We start from the raw sequence: 17,073 nt of genomic DNA, 5'->3' as shown, positions 1-17,073 counted from the left end.
GTCTTATTTTGGCGAATTGGCTGTCTAATTTAATAATTTACATTACCAATTCCCTGTATCACCTTGTATTAGCATACAACTTAGACTCCGATGTAGGACGTAGCAACAGTACTTTATCACCTGGCCGGAAAGTCTGAATTCATGCTTATTTGTTGTACTGCTGCTCCTGGCGATGCTGAGCTAGTTTTAGATTTGCACCAAACGACCCGGACGAGCTCTGAGGTACCTCTCTCACTGCAAACATCAGGTAGGGGAGGAGTTTAGCCCAATGTTTCTGTTCTTGGTTGTCAAACCGCTTCAGCATCTGTTTTAAAGTCTGATTAAAACGTTCCACCAAACCGTCTGTCTGCGGATGATAAATGGAGGTTCGAAGGGACTTAATTTGCAATAATTTATACAATTCCTTCAAACATTGTGACATAAAGTTTGTTCTGTGATTAGTCAGAATTTCTTTTGGAATCCCTACTCTCGCTATAATGTGTACTAACTCCCGAGCAATTGCGGCAGCACTAGTGGATCTCAATGGAACTGCCTGTGGATATCTGGTCGCTTAGCCCACCACTACCTGGCTCAATGGACCCATCACGTCCATAGCAATGCGTTCAAAGGGAACTGAGATCAGGGGCAGTGGGACCAGCACGGCCGGGCGAACCGGCCCCGGCGCTACTTGCTGGCATTCCGGACACTCCGCTACATGCCTTGTCACCTCATTACAAACTCCCATCCAATAAAATCGAGCCAATATTTGTTCCCGAGTCTTATCGCTACCTAATGGCCAGAGCAGGGGATGACGTGAGCCAACCGCATGATCTCACATCGAAAAGACTGATGAACGAGTAATTGTGTTACAGTCTGACTTGTGCTTGTGGCTTGAGATACTCTATATAGTAAATGCCTGGAAATAATGTGGTGAGGATATGTAAGTGGCTGGTTATCCTCTACATCCTTCCCCTCGATAGACCGAACCTGCCCCCAGATGTGAGCCAGTGAAGGATCCTTCTTTTGTTCCAATGCTAGGTCGACATCTCAGTCCCAGAATTTCGGGATATCGAGCGGAGCTAAAGTAGCTTCAGCACTGGGAGTCTCAGTAACCTGTCCCCGCAGGTCACACTGAGTCCAGATCCCCTTTCCCTTACATTTGATAGACTCCGAGGTTTCCCCGACCAAGCCTTGCCTCACTAACATTCCTTCCTATTTTTTAACCCTTTGCTATCTTTTTGTCTTTTTCGGGCAAAATCTGAAATGGAACAAATCAGCATGTAGCGGAAAAATGTTCCCAATAGCTTTCCCGGCTGCTCCCAGGGTCTTACCAGAGACTGGCTTTACCTTTTTATTAATCATTGTATCAAAATGCGGCCAGTCTCGACCTAAAATTACTGGATATGGCAACTTGTCAGCCACGGCCACCATTACGCGATGGGTATGACATCCAATAGTCAAGTCTAATTTAGTGAGAGGGTAGTCCTTGTTATCCCCATGGATACAGGAAATGACCACAACCCCGCGTGACCACCAAGGTACCCCCATCAATAGAGCTTTTTTTAATTAAAGTTTGTCCACATCCTGAGTCCACTAACGTGTGGTTGCTCACATCACCAACCTGTACGTTAACAATGCAAGGCCCCTCCCAATCATTACCCCTGGACTTACCTGGTGCTGTCAGGACATAGTGGGAGGTCACACCACACCCCATTGCCGATGGGCAAATTCTGGCGAGGTGGCTGACCTCCTGGCACCAGTAACAAATGGGACGAAACATTGTTGGTGCCGGGGTAGAGCCACCGGGTAACATGGTCCACCAGTTGTTGTGCCACCACACGAGGTCGCAGTCCTGAGGGTCGTTGGTATTCCCGGAACCGACGCCGATGCGTTTCTTCAGTGATGTCTATCTGCTGGAGAATGGCCTGCTTCAAATTGGGTCCCAACTCGGTAGCCCACCACTCCCAAGGCCACTGTGCTGCAGTTACCTGCCTCTCAAAAGCTGTCAGATAGGCCTCAGGATCATCCTCCAGCGACATCTTTACTATGCTTATCTTTTGTACGGGTCCCCTTGGTTCAGTCACCGGTTCCCAACTCCGATTGGCTTCCAGGAACATGGCGTGCATCCGCTCCATCATTTCCGCCATTCCCTCCTGGTGTCTTCGCTCCTGTGCCGCCAACATTGCTCCAAATGTGTCAGTGTCCATCTTGGATCCCACTTCTGATCACCAACTGTGGATGAGTACGAGTGGTGTGGCAATAAATATAATGTCCAGACAGTGATTCTCCCAAAAACGTCTGTGTTTATTAACAAATAAACAAGATCCGCCACTCTACCAGCGATGGTATCAGTGGGTACACGGCTGGCTTGCAGGCCAAAAATAAAACAATAACACATTTTCCAAATTGATACCCAATCCACAATCCCGTGCACGAAAGTGTGTTTCCCAAATCTGCGGAGTGGTAGTGAGGGTTGGTGTCGTGAGATGAGGGTAGTGCTCAGTAGCTCGGGCTGGCTCCGTGGCTGCAGACTCTGGCTCCGTCCTCTTCTGCGAGACACAAAAGCAAACACGTAACAAACAAAACAAACAAGCAGTACTCTGGCCGCAAGTTACTTTTTCAGAGCAAGGGGATGTACTGACGTAGCTGCTTCCCCTTTCTACCCACAAACTCCTCCCTGCAAACAACCCATCACCATGGTTTCTTCAATAGAGGGCCGTCCCGCAGCTGATTGCAGTGGAGTCCTTCCGGGTACGTGCAACTACGCACTCCCCCTAATATGGCCACCTTCCGGTTTTCACCTACCGTCAAGGCAGTCCATCTAGGAGGCAGCATACCACCATCCTTACACAGCGCCCTTTCTGGACAGGAGGGAGATTTACAACAGTGATCCTTTCTGTCTTTATTACATTTCTGTAATAGCTAAAAGTCTACATTATTTTATTTTTTATTTTTTTTTGTTACTTTTTGGTTAAATTTCATACAAATGTCAAGGGCCCCAAAATCCTGTTTCTGATTTCGGTTTACAAAACTTGAGTGTGACAGATGCTAATACCAAAAAGGTAATGGTTTCTTTTAAACCAAACAAAATTAAATTATACCCTTGGTCCTGTCTGGAACCAGGCAAGGTCAATCACAGTTAATGCTTTTATTAGATGAGAACGTTGAGCGTTGGAGCTGAATTGTGTTGTCCTATAAAATATAATACAAATTCTTATATGTAGGTATATTGGCAGTGTGTCAAAGGACTAGCAGTGATGAGATAGAGAATTAGCCTACAAGGGATGGTTATAATTCAGACACATTAAACATATATATTCTCAGTATTGTGTAGTTTCCTAATTTCTAATTAATCGCCCATTACTGAGAAAATGTCAAATTTTTAAGATGTAAAATTACGTAGATATTCAAAGCTGTCAATTTTCAATTTTGACCACTCAATAGTGCCTACATAATAAAATGTAAATGGTCAAACTCATTGCCTTTGCCAATGTAAGTGATCCTTACTAAGGTTTATTACAGCAAATGTGTACAACAATTTTGTAGCCTAACACACTCCTCACAAAAACATGCATTCCCTATATATATATATATATATATATATATATATATATATATATATATATATATATAATATGTTGGTTTAACATATTTAAGTGATTTTTCAAACTTGCCCGACTGTCCCATGCTTTCACAAAAGGGGAAGCATATATGCTTCTCACTTTACATCAGTATTTTATTGCACACAATATTATTACAGTTTCATGCACTTTGTATTCACCACTTCTTATGACCTTAAACAGTCGCTCTCTTCACTACAAAATATATAACAAATGAGATGCAATTGATTTACAAATAAAAGTGCTTATTAGGTGCTAGTGTTGAACTTGATCTTTACAAGTATAGTGTTATTTCACTTACAGGCCACAAGGGGACGAAAATGCTTTTACAATTAGCATTTCACTTGTATTATTTTTCTAATTGCATGTTTACAAATTAGTTGAATTTCAAAAGTTCCGCTAATGGTAATATTTTGTATGTTTCTTTCAAATCATTTAAATACTAAAATAATGATAAAGAAGAGATATTTCATATTTATTGAGTTGAGACCTGGAAAAAGCTCAGAATTATCTCTGTGTACTGTATTCATGTATCTGCCAGATTTAAGGTTTTAAATGCAGGGTTTTAAAGAGTTATATAGTACAGCATTCGTAACAATAATGTAAAATAAACATCGACGAGGATGGGATTCGAACCCACGCGTGCAGAGCACAATGGATTAGCAGTCCATCGCCTTAACCACTCGGCCACCTCGTCAGACGACTCAAATTAAAGACAAATGGAAGTATATGCAGAATGTAAAGCACTATTAGCCCGTCATCTACGTCAACGTTTGCATGCTTAATATTAATGGCGTCACTGATTTTCCAGTCAATCAGATTCATTTGAGCTGGAAAATGTTATATTACAATACCGGTAGATATGTCATTGTTATTGCTATCCATTTACCTTTCTATTATGTTTTCAATCACTATGAGTGCTATAATTATTCAAATATTATGTTTTATGTATTTGTATGTGTCTGTGTTCTGGAGTTCAGAAGCTGCCATTCAGTTCTGCCAGTTGACTACATTTGTACTGTGGGCTAGATCAGCCAATGTTTCTAAGTGAGCACCAGAAACATCAACAACATGCTATGTTTTGGTAATAAAACAAAACTTGAGCCAAAGTGGCAGCTCACTAGATGTGACCTAAAGACAATTTCATTGATCTCATTAACGTGTATCTATGCCAAGCAAATTGAAATGAAGAGCATTTTCTGATCACAAAACATATCATTCGAATAAATAAGTATGAACCACTCATAATGATGGCAAACGTCATAACAAGTTCAGGGGGGCAATAAAACCAATATTATAATACAATTTGAAGCTTCATAATCTTCGCGTTTTTTTCCATTCACTGTGTGAGTATGCAGTAATTCCTAGTATTAATCTGAATTATTTCTTTAACAATAGAACATTTGAAAACAAATACTCCCGGTCCTAGTCATGTATAACAGAATACAGTGTTTGAATACATGGTTAAACAATTACATCAGCAACATATCCAACATTATTAAGGCATATTAAAAGAAATAAAAAGACAATTTTGTAGCACTCTTTGAATACAGGCTCAGTTAAGATCTTGCTTTGCACTCTGTTACTGCTAAAATGATCATCTGCAGTGTGCTGCAGTTAAAATGCATGTGAATAATCCATTGTTATTAATGCTGCTACTGCTGAAACAGTTTGTAATTCATTGTGCGTGGAAAGCAAACAAATTACTAGACACCTCAAATATCAAACGAGTGATAACCAAGGCTTAGAAATCTATTTACTAATTTACGTATACACACACACACACACACACACACACACACACACACACACACACACACACACACACACATATATTTAAAATAGAACACTGCATATTAAGCCTTGTTGTTGCTTCACGGCACGCAATTTCGCACTGCCAAATCAGTCATTATATTACTAATCATAACAAGAAATTACAAGGAATCAGAAAGTAGTTCCATATATATTATTATAAGACTGATCGCGAAAGCGTTGAATCCCTTTATGTAGGGCTCGATATATTTTATGTTTGTCGTTATTGTTGTTTTTTTTTTATTATTATTTTTTACTTTAACTAGGAATATAAGTATCACAAAATAAAAGCCATGTCATCTCTCGTCCATGCGACTGAGTGAGTAAAAGTTATAAGGTTCCAGGAGGCAGCAGTTTAAATTTTCATAATCAACAGCGTTGCAAAAATGTATACACATTGTATAAAAGAACAAAAATATCTACAGCAGTATATTTAGTTAGCCACTGATAAAGTGGCTAAACAAAAGAGTTTCATGCATAGGTCAGGCTTTGATGATACAACAAGGGATGCATCCATAACAGAAGACATTTGCAAAGACTGGAGAATCAAAAGTACTACGAGGATTATACAAGTTTTGTGAAAGACATGCATGAAAACCTTTATCCTTGTGTTGTATAAGTCTTGCTTTAAACTTGCATTTGATGGTCTTGCATATCTTGCCTTATTGTAGAAATCCTTGCTTTTGGTAGGGTTGGCAGACAATGGGGGCCATCAAAATTTGTGTTTGAAATCTCAGCTGATTCATTCAACATAGTTAGCCATGTGATGTGTTCTTCAATACCTCCCCTATGGGCATTTTTTTATTGCTTATTATATTGGGTCCACATTGGCTAGATGTGTGAATGTGTTAGCCCTGTAAAATGGTATACTTACTTATATGGCAAACCAAATGTACACTAGTATTAGGTGGGGTGTTCGTTATCCCATTTGTTTTACAAAATAATAAGAAAACGTTTTTGTTAGTAACTACTTAATTGCATAGTGAGACGCAGGTTTTATTTTCTTGGTTGTATGTATATATAGCTTAGTCCTGTACATCATATACAAAATTTCCTATCCATCAGAAATGCTTTTACTGTGCTTAACAATGTGACGTTACATCCGCGAGCGCCTGGTAACTGCACCACTGTTTGGACGCTGCAGGAGTTCACTTCCTGTTTGATTTGCACAGCAAACAGACAACAGGGAGACGCACTGAGGGTTGCTGAGATTCATGCAAACTCCAAAACGGAGTCGAGCTGAATTCAAGTAAGAATTTATTTTAATTTACATCATTTACTCAGTTTCCAGGTTCTTAGTTAAATATTCTTATTAAATGTTGCGGTTTAAGCGGTCCCTGGAAATAATAATAATAATAATAAAAATCAAATTATTATTTAAAGCAGTGTACATTTTTACAAGAGTTTCTGCAGAAGCTGATTTTTCGATTAACTTTGTGTAAGTATTATATATTTGAAACGATGTTGGTAATCATCTTGGATGTTGTCGTAAACCCTTTACCTGGGTTATTTGATTGATGTAACAGTATACTCACAATAATATCGACAAACCTGATTTTTTTTAGGTAATGTAATTAGCGCAACACAGCACTGTTTATACGGTAAAGGAAGTTCGGTACAATTTCTAGCATTGTACTGCGTGTATGTGGACGAATACCACGTTTGCTGCCCCACGGTTTGAAATTGATGCCCTTTGTTAGTAAAACTTGTTTTGAAAAGAAACTCGGTTCATTCATGTATGTATGTATGTATGCATTTATTATTATTATTATTATTATTATTATTATTATTATTATTATTATTATTATTATTATTACTATTATTATTATTACTACTATTTAATTTATTGTATTTTAGCAGTGATGAGGAGGAATTATTTCTGCCTACCTGATTGTTACCTGGTTGTATTCTGACTGCCGTTTTCGTTTGCTGTGTAGGTATTGTTTGCATAAATACCTGGGCTTTCGATAATATCTGGGCGTGTTTAATTCTGCTACAGTAGGTCATTGAGTGTTAAGTAGAATAGCAGTTGCAAAGTGTCGTACATAGCATGATTATATTAGTTACACAGTATTACTTTTCATAGCGGTTTTAATGCAGCTATTTTGAAAGAAATACTATTCAAAGTTATTTGATTTAAATCGTTAACTATTTGTCGTAGTGTAGGTCTACTGTCTGCAATTGCAATTTTGAGTTTATGTGACTAACCTACTGTACCTGTGCGGTGGGTGAACAATTATCATCATGGATGAGGCATGAGTCTGTATCGTTAGACCTTTTTTTTGCTACAGATTTAACAGAATTCATACATTAGGAGCTGTTATATCACTGGCCATTGCAGGATATATACCTATCATTGACATAAAAGGATAAGTGCACCACTTTATCAATAATTAGGCAGTATGTACAACATGAGATGCAGAAGATGAATTTCACACTCGTTCAGACCCTGATCAATTGGAATTGTGGGTCGCTATCTCTTGCTCAATTTCTGTATTTGGTCTCTATTGTTATTAATATTATTGGTTTGCCCTTTTTATTGATTTTGAGTTTATTAATTAATTTAATTAATTATATATATAGCACAGATTCCATTTTTTTTAACATCTACTCTCATGTAATGGAAAGCATTAATCTTAAATGCATAAAAGCATCGTACGTGTTGATTCGGCAGGTTTGTAATATTATTATTATTATTATTATTTATTTCTTAGCAGACGCCCTTATCCAGGGCGACTTACAATTCTTACAAGATATCACATTATTTTTTTTAAATACAATTACCCATTTATACAGTTGGGTTTTTACTGGAGCAATCTAGGTAAAGTACCTTGCTCAAGGGTACAGCAGCAGTGTCCCGCACTGGGGACTGAACCCACGACCCTCCGGTCAAGAGTCCAGAGCCCTAACCACTACTCCACACTGCTGTAATAAACTGCTTGCTTTTAGAAGTTCATCACAGGTCTACACCACTTTTAACAGGCGATCTTGGATACTAGTATGGTACTGCAGAGTAGTTACAAGGCTAAGTAACTGATGTTACACATACACGCTGATGTAAGCAGAGGACAGGTACCATCGTTTTTTTAAATTAAAAACTCCTTAGCCTATGAACTTGCTAAAGAGCTTTGTTTTCTATGGAGTGGCATTGTTTGAAGGTTTGTCTCACAACAACCATTGAATGAGAGGGGACAAAATACAAGGGCCCACTGTTTTCTATTATTCATGTTCTAACACAGTAGCTTTTTCTTAATGTTTAATTGTATTTCAAGTGTACTTGCTTCACGTGAGAAAGGGTGCATTTTTTTATATTGTCGTCTAAATAAATTACAGTGAAGCAAAATTAATGTACAGTGTGCCTATCATAGGCATGCCATTTACTGGACTATATTTCTGAATCTCCCTGTATTTTAATATATTTAACAATGCTCCTGGGTTTTGTGAAGTACATCAATTATTTATTATTTTTCTTAGCAGACGCCCTTCTCCAGGGCGACTTACAGTCGTAAACAAATACATTTCAAAGATCACAGTGCAAGTATTAATACAATTAAGATCAAGATAAAATATAATGACTTCAGTTCTAGCAAGTACAAGTATATGACAATATACAATTCAATGAATTCCTAATTGGACTATCTATCAAACATGGGTGAAAGTTTTCCGTCTGTAGATGGAATTCCATTAAAATGGCCGCTCCCAGGTCCATTCCTGTGATTCGTGTAGAAGTGCCAATGTGTTTAAGTGAAGATTTGTTTCAGTAAAGCGAATACACATTCATTGAATACATACTGAGTATAGCAGTGTGCATATCGTGATCATATAACAAGTTGCTTACCCACGAGGACTTGTTTTGATGTATTGTCCTCAGTGATTGAGCACCAATAACATTTGTATACTGTATTTAAACTGCTGATGCGCAGAGGCGCTTTTGCTAATTGTAATGTGATGTGGCTGAGGGCAGTGTAAATGATGAGGCTGAAGTTTTGATTTATTTTCAGCTTTCATGAAGCTTGCTGTGTATATGACGACTCATTCTATCAAAGCAAGTTGGAAATTTGCTTGCATCGTTTAAGACGTTTTTCAAATCAAGTAAGATTATTTGTGTATCAAAGACGACAATAGTCCCAGACCTTCTTTTGCAGCCAGTGTCATCTTACTTTAAAGGCACGTACCGGAAATCGTAAGGTAATGAAAGTATTGTTGTTTATATTACTCTCCCCGTCGTTCTGCGCCCTTAAAGATATAACATAACGTACCTGATCCGAAGCAAGTGCAAAACTTGCCCCAATATTTAAAGTAAAAAATAAATATTTTAAAACTAGCAAGAAATGACTAGCAGCAGACACATTGTTGTTTTTAAGTTATTTTATTATGGGCAAACTTTGCCCTTTAACTCAATGGACCATATTTAGAAGCAAGCACAAAGGCAGAGACACAATTTCTTAGAGGAATAAGACCATTTTAATGGTATACAACAAGAAACAACACTTGATTGGTCCTACCTGCAACTAAGTTTATACTGTTGAGATTCTTTGTTTTATTTAGCAGAATGAAGTTATTTGTTTATATAGTAAACCAGTGCTTCTGACATGGCAAGTATTTTCAACTGCCTTAATTAGGGAATTCTTGCTTGCAAAACAACAGTGCTTTACATGCTTTTCTTTGCTTGTTTAATGTGGGAATTCTAGGTGTAGCACTGTGCACCTAGAATGCCATCGGTACTGGTTGTGCCATTTGGTGCTACTTGCATGTATTTGTAATAATGCACGCTCAGTAAGAACATATTGAACATTTTATGCTGAAACACCTGCCTAATTTTGTCGGCTTGCAATTATTAAAACCATAACTTCACAACAGCAAGGTTTGCTTGGTTTCTTATATGCTCGGCAGTTAGTCCTTTTCGTTTGCCCCCCATCTTTTAACAAAGTTAGGTGCCTATGATTGAGGCACAAAATTCTTGGACTATTGCTTCTGACATTGATTAAAACACAAATTAGCACTATTCAGAAAACACAATTTCTAAATGTGTTTTACATGAAGACTATCCCACTGTTCTGCTTTATAACAGTTAGGATTTTTGGAATCTTGGAGACTTAAATCAAACTATTTTTAGTGTTTGTTACTTTTCTAAAGCAATATCTTAAGAAATAAAAAAAGTACCTGGAGATTAATACATTTGTTTCTTGAATTGTGTCACTCGTTTAAAGTTTATTGATGTGTGCTGTGACTGAATGATTATCATCATACAATCTGATAAAATGAATTGAATCGAACACTGACCACAGACAGCTCTGGCAAGCTAATGTGAATGTGTGTGTGTGTGTGTGTGTGCATGTATGTATGTATGTGTGTGTATCCAGGGCACAGATGCTAATGGAATAAGTAAAATATTTATATTAGGAATGTTCTATATCTAAACAAGTAGCCCTTCTGGGGTTAAACACTACTGTTTAGATTTCCTGGCAGTTTACTCAATAGATTACTTAGTTATCCAGCCTTGTTCTCTCAAGAGTAAAACAAACTGGATGAGAACTGCTTTCAGAAGAGGACATCTTGAGCCATTACATCATACTGCAACAGTTGCAAAAACATAGCACATAGTTGTGAAGACTGCATCTGTGCAGTGGTAAATGGAAGCAGAATTTATCAGGCAGATGTGATGCTGTTCAGTGAATCACTTTAAAAAAGCTGAGAACTGTGCATTTTTATAAATCTGTTTAGAGTTAGAATTTATAACAAACAATGTGATACAATTTTATCAAATAGTGTATTGAGTTCAACCTACATATGTGAATAAAGAACTACAAATCAGTTATGTTATACTATTTTGAAACATAAAAAAAATAAAGGTAGTGGTTTGATGCAGGATTTTGGAAATATACAAATGTAATTGGTTTGCATAATATTTGCATTGTTTGTTGAATAGGATAAGATGTTCTGGCCCATACACAAAGTACAACGTTTACTTTGGCGATACCTTTTAATAGGAGATCTTTTTGGTTCTAAGCTAGGGTACTTAATGTTTAAAATCCTGTAGCTTTTTATAGTTTAAATATAGTTAAATATTGAATCCTAACATTTTGGTTCAGTTTTTGAACAATGTGCTTTCTATCAGATTACCTTATGTTGTCATGAAGTAGTAGATCTGCTGGACTCTTGGATAGCCAAATGTTTTGATCTGTTTTAGCAATTTATTTCTTCTTCATGGCTTTCTCATCAGCGAGTCTTCACAGAGCTGCACTGAAATCCTGTGGCTTACTGTATGTTAGAGATTCGTTTTACGTGAAGCGCAGACTGCTGATTTAAAAAAAAAAGTTACCTTGGAACTTAAACAAAGAATATTGTAAGTTTTAAATAAATATACTTTCTTTACTTTCTCTGAATATGATATAGAAAGCACTATATTTGTAACTGTTTTGAACAATACAACTTGGGGCCTATTTTGATGCAAGTGCAAAGGCACGTTTTCTGATACGCAACAACATCTGTAACAGGAAAAACACCCTGTATGCAAAACAGTTAAATTCATGTTTTGAGTAGTTTCTTGCTAGTTTTATGGTATTAAAATATTTTACTAATTTGCACTTGCTTCAAAATTGGACCCACAACTCTTGTTGCTTTGGAAAGTTGCTAATGCTTTATTTGAGTTGGACACCATGTCACTTTTATAAAACCTTCAAAAGGCACGCACAGTCCAACCATATTCACCTTTAAAACCAACGTAGCATGCATACTGTATTTATAAAATGTTGTCCTGTTATAAACAAAATTAACTACAACGGAACATTCTGCATTTGAAGTAGGCCTACATATCTGTGACTGGTATTATTGAGATATATTATACTATATATATATATATATATATATATATAGATATATATAGATATATAGATATCTATCTATCTATCTATCTATCTATCTATCTATCTATCTATCTATCTATCTATCTATCTATCTATCCTATCTATCCTATCTATCCATCCTATCTATCTATCTCTATCTTATCTATCTTATCTATCTTATCTATCTTTATCTATCTATCTATCCTATCTCTATATATATAATGCCGATTTTTTAAAGTGATTCAGAAGGATTATGCATCTAGTTATACATTGCTATGTAACTTTTTATGAAGGCGTTATGTACTCTACATACCTCATGGCTCTTCAAAACTTTTTCCATTTGAGGGTCCAGGACTAAAAAAAATGTCCCAGAGGGAAATATTTGGGGGTCCCAATAAAGTACAAAGTATGGTTACCAAGATAACATATTTGATAGTGAACTGCCAGTTCACTATCAGATGTGGAAGGATCACCAGCTAGCATACAGAGAAGCACTTTCATCAGCAAAATCTCAGTACTATTCTAAACAGAGTGAAAATAATTATTCAAATCCTAAATATCTTTTCTCTATAGTGGATAGGTAGCTTTAGCCTCAATGTAATTCTCTTCCCCACTTTGAGCCATCTTTTTAAACACTGTAACATGTTTTTGAATTTCTTTCAAAATAAGGTAACACATTAGACAGCAGTTTTCTTTCTTCAGAACCTGTTACCTCATTAAGATCTGACCAGGCCTTCTTGGGAGCTCCTGTGATGGGTTTCCAGGAGGTTTCTGTGTCAGAGGTCACTATTCTTATTTCAGAATTGAAGCCCTCTACATCTTTTCTGGGTCCTGTCCCCCCTTCGTTAATTTGTTCAAGTATCTCTGCAATTGGACCGGTTATTACTACTGTTATTAACTCCTCTCTGAATACTGGGGTGGTTCCTGCATTTTTTTTTTTTTTCTTTTTTTTTTAAAATTTAGTCGTCGCCAATTATTTTTACCCCGGTTTTCACCCCAATTTAGCATGCCCAATTATTATCTGTATCCCCGGCTCACCGCTCGCAACCCCCCCGCCGACTCAGGAAACGGAGGCTGAAACACGCGTCCTCCGAAACGTGCTCCTTCCAAGCCGTCATTTTTCGCACTGCAGATCCACAGCAATGCTACCAGACCTATAGTGCCGGAGGACAACACAGATCTGGCGGCTCCGCTGCAGAGCCACAGGCGCCCTATCGGCCACAGGGGTCGCTGATGCGCGGTGAGCCGTGGATTCCCCTGCCGACCTAAGCCCTCCCTACCCGGGCAGCGCTCAGCCAATTGTGCGCCGCCCCCTAGGAACTCTCGGTCACGGTCAGCTGTGACATAGCCTGGATTCGAACCAGCGATCTCCAGGCTATAGGGCACATCCTGCGAGGAGCGCCTTTACTGGATGCGCCACTCGGGAGCCCCCCGGTTCCTGCACTTTTAAAACAAGCAGTATTTAAACTGTTTCTCAAGAAGCCCACTCTTGATCCTAGTCAGCTGAGGAATTACAGGCCCTTTTCTGGCCAAAGTTGGACACGTGGTTGTTTCTCAATTACAACAACATCTAGCTCGATATAACTTCTTTGAGCCCTTTCAGTCTGGTTTCCGTAAACAGCATAGTACAGAAACAGCTCTTGTTAAAGTTGTAAATAATCTACTAATGGCTGCTGATTCTGGATGTTATTCCATTCTAGTTTTACTTGATCTTAGTGCATCATTTGACACGGTTGACCACAATATTTTGTTTAGAAGGTTAGAGGAGACTGTTGGAATTTCAGGCATTGCTCTAGATTGGTTTAGATCATATTTGTCCAATAGATGTTTCTCTTTGTACTTTCACATCTGATTCTGAATTAATTATTTCTGGTGTCCCACAGGGCTCTGTGTTGGGCCCTCTACTATATGCTGCCTTTAGGTCAGGTTTTAAGACATTTGTGTAAATTTTCATTTGACATCCAGGTTTATTTTATTTTTAAAACAAATTTTGACTGTATTGCTGATATAGAAAGATGGATGCATGATAATTTCCTTCAGTTAAATTCTGACAAATCTGAAATTTTGCTACTGGGATCTGTGAATCATTTGAGCAGAGTTACTTTCTCCTCACTGTCATTAGATGGTTCTGATATTAAAGTCAGTTCTAGTATTAGGAACTTGGGTGTTATTATGGATTCCTCCTTAACCTTTGAACCTGACGTACGCAGTGTTGTTAGGACAGCCTTTTTTCACCTCCGCAATATTGCCGGTTTACGTCCTTTTCTATCATCAGTAGGTGCAGAAAGGTTAGTTCATGCACTCTTCAGCTCTTACTGCTACACTTTGTTCTGTGGCCTTCCTAATAATACTCTTAGAAGGCTCCAATATGTCCAGAATGCTGTTGCTTGTATCCTAACAAGATCAAAAGCTCGTGATCATGTTTCACCTGTACTGTGTCAACTCCATTGGTTGCTTGTTAACTTTAGGATTCATTTTTACATTGCAATGCTAACCTGTAAATGCTCAACTCCAGGCTACGCACTCAGGGTGACGGGGCTTGTTCTGTTTATGCACCCACACTTTGGAACTCCTTGCCAAATTATATTAAAAGTTCTGGAGTTTTTCAAAACTTCTTTAAAGACTTATTATTTTAAGTTGGCTTTTAATTGCATCTAACTGTACTTTAACTGGCTTTTAACTGTACTTAATTGTACTTTTTCTTTTTGTTTGTTTAAATCTTGTAAAGTGCCTTGGGATACTTGCTATGAAAGGCACTATATAAATAAAATGTTAATGTTGTTGTTAAGTTTTAACAACAACAACAACATGGTCCAGGAAGTTAAATACAGGGCTCCAGACAAACTTTTTGCCTTAGGAGTCAATGCTTGTCAAATCCAATTGTTGGGTGTCACTTTAGGAGCAGGTTGGCTGCTACCATATTCAACTGCTTAAAGTACAACAACAACTTATGACACTAAATGGCAGGTTTTCTACTGAAATCAAATAAGATGCATTATAATTTTTAATTCCCTATATATAGTTTGTTCTCTCAGCAGTTACTTTAGTAGCACATAGCTCTGGCTAATGGTGTACACTTCCTAATTACAGTAGCAAGTATTTCTGTGCTTTCTGCTTTCACCATTCTTCAGATGGTTAGTTTGAGAAATAAACTCCCTTTTCCCTATAACAGCCGACTGTGCTCTAGTACAAAACTCGCAATACATTTACTGTTCTTGAATTGTCATGCCTGTTTTGTTAACTGAAGAGATATCAGCTCATCATCTAACTAGGAAAGCTGCTGCACAATTATCGTCAAACTCTTGGTGGTAAACAGTAACCGAATCTATTCTATCTGGGATATATGTGCCTGATAAAGAGATGCAATAGATGGAGAAAAAACCCTTTATGTTAATTCAGTTCTTTATTTAGATACCCTACGATTTCCCTGGCGAAATACAACTGGTTTATTGGATTTCCATAGATAACTTTTTTTAGTTTGGTATGGTACCCTTTTCACTTCAGTTTTTTTTTTTGTATTTATTTATTTATTTTTAGTTCTTTAGTTCATTTTTTACGTTTCAGCTCTTCATTATAATTTTCTTTATTTAAAGTTTTTGGGCATTTTGTTTATGGCATGCGAGCAACACACAACCCAAGTATTTTTTTTTTTTTTTTTTTTGGTTCTGCATTTCTAGAAAGCAACTGTTCATTTTAAGGTACGTTTTCACACAACTGTACTCAACTGTGGTTAATGTTTAATACTGTCTGTGACAGGAATGGCTGAGGGTCTGACGTCACGGCAGAAGCAGGGACAACAAAAACAAAAAGGTATTGTGCATTGGCGCGGGCGCCGTTTTATTTAAATCAACCAAAAATAAAATAAATATTTCAAACAGAAAGCACTCGCTCACAGAGCAAAATAAAAGGTTAAACAAAAACAAATCACGAACACAAAATCCAAAATAAATAAACCATAAACCATACAGGTCAGGCTGGGCAGTCGCTGTCACTGTTCCTGTATGCTATGCTTTAGTTTCGTTTTTAAATAAACCTTCTCTCGCTCTCCGTCTCTATCACCCACCCCGATCTAAAGAGCTGCAAGCTTTTTATAACAGGTGACCATCTCCCGATTAGCAACAAATTAAACCACTTAATTCATTCGGGAGATGGCCACCTTCTGCACGAGTTTTAATTAATTACTCCTGGCAGAGGACGAGCACCGATCTCGCCTCTGCCAGGACACGTTTTAAAAATAAACAAAACAACAACACGGCGCTACGCCGTCATAAATACAATAATACAATAAATCATAATAAACAAAAACAATACTCTGCACAGGGGCGGAGGGGGAGACCCCGATCTAAAAATAAATAAACAATGTACAGGGCTGCTCGCCCTGTTACATATCCCCCTCCTTGTGCGAAGCACACATGGCCCCAACGGCCACCTCCCCCCTCAGTCTCAATGTCCTGGGAGAGGGGGAAGCAAGTTGCTTCTGGGGGGTGGCCATGGTGGAATCTCCAGCACCCCCCAATTCTTCGTGGCCGACAGCTCCCTCTTCCGGGGCTCCCTCCACACTCTGTCCTGCCGCGAAATTGCGGCTGGGGGAGCTGGTCTCCTGACCTTCCCCCTCCTCTTCATGGCCAGCAGTTCCCCTCCGTGGGGCTCTGGCCACACAAACTCCTGCCGCGAAAGTGCGGCTGGGGGAGCTGGTCTCCTGACCTCCCCCCCCTTCTTCATGGCCGGCAGTTCCCCTCCGTGGGGCTCCGACCACATTATCTCCGGCCGCGAAAGTGCGGCTGGGGGAGCTGGTCTCCTGACCTCTCCCCCTTTCT

General features: G+C 38.4%; 1 protein-coding gene and 1 non-coding gene across 7 annotated transcripts in view; one reads left to right on the top strand and one right to left on the bottom strand.

The window, feature by feature from the left end:
• Positions 1 to 4,214: 4,214 nt before the first annotated feature.
• On the bottom strand, positions 4,215 to 4,296 carry trnas-gcu (transfer RNA serine (anticodon GCU)). The gene has a single exon. It is a non-coding gene; the product is annotated as a tRNA-Ser (tRNA).
• Positions 4,297 to 6,459: 2,163 nt separating this feature from the next.
• Positions 6,460 to 17,073, top strand: part of LOC117411383 (protein dispatched homolog 1-like) — a 131,691-nt gene continuing 121,077 nt past the window's right edge. For 5 of the 6 annotated variants that reach the window (XM_059025295.1, XM_059025297.1, XM_059025296.1 and 2 more), the window contains exon 1: positions 6,460 to 6,660. The gene's annotated coding sequence lies outside the window, so the exon portion shown is untranslated. Of the gene's footprint in view, positions 6,661 to 6,718; positions 6,850 to 17,073 lie in introns of those variants that run through there. The other variant, XM_059025294.1, reaches the window with a different exon arrangement.

The sequence above is a fragment of the Acipenser ruthenus genome, chromosome 6 (genome assembly GCF_902713425.1).
Source record: "Acipenser ruthenus chromosome 6, fAciRut3.2 maternal haplotype, whole genome shotgun sequence".
NCBI classification, from domain to species: Eukaryota; Metazoa; Chordata; class Actinopteri; order Acipenseriformes; family Acipenseridae; genus Acipenser; species Acipenser ruthenus.
This window is presented reverse-complemented; position numbering and strand designations above follow the sequence as displayed.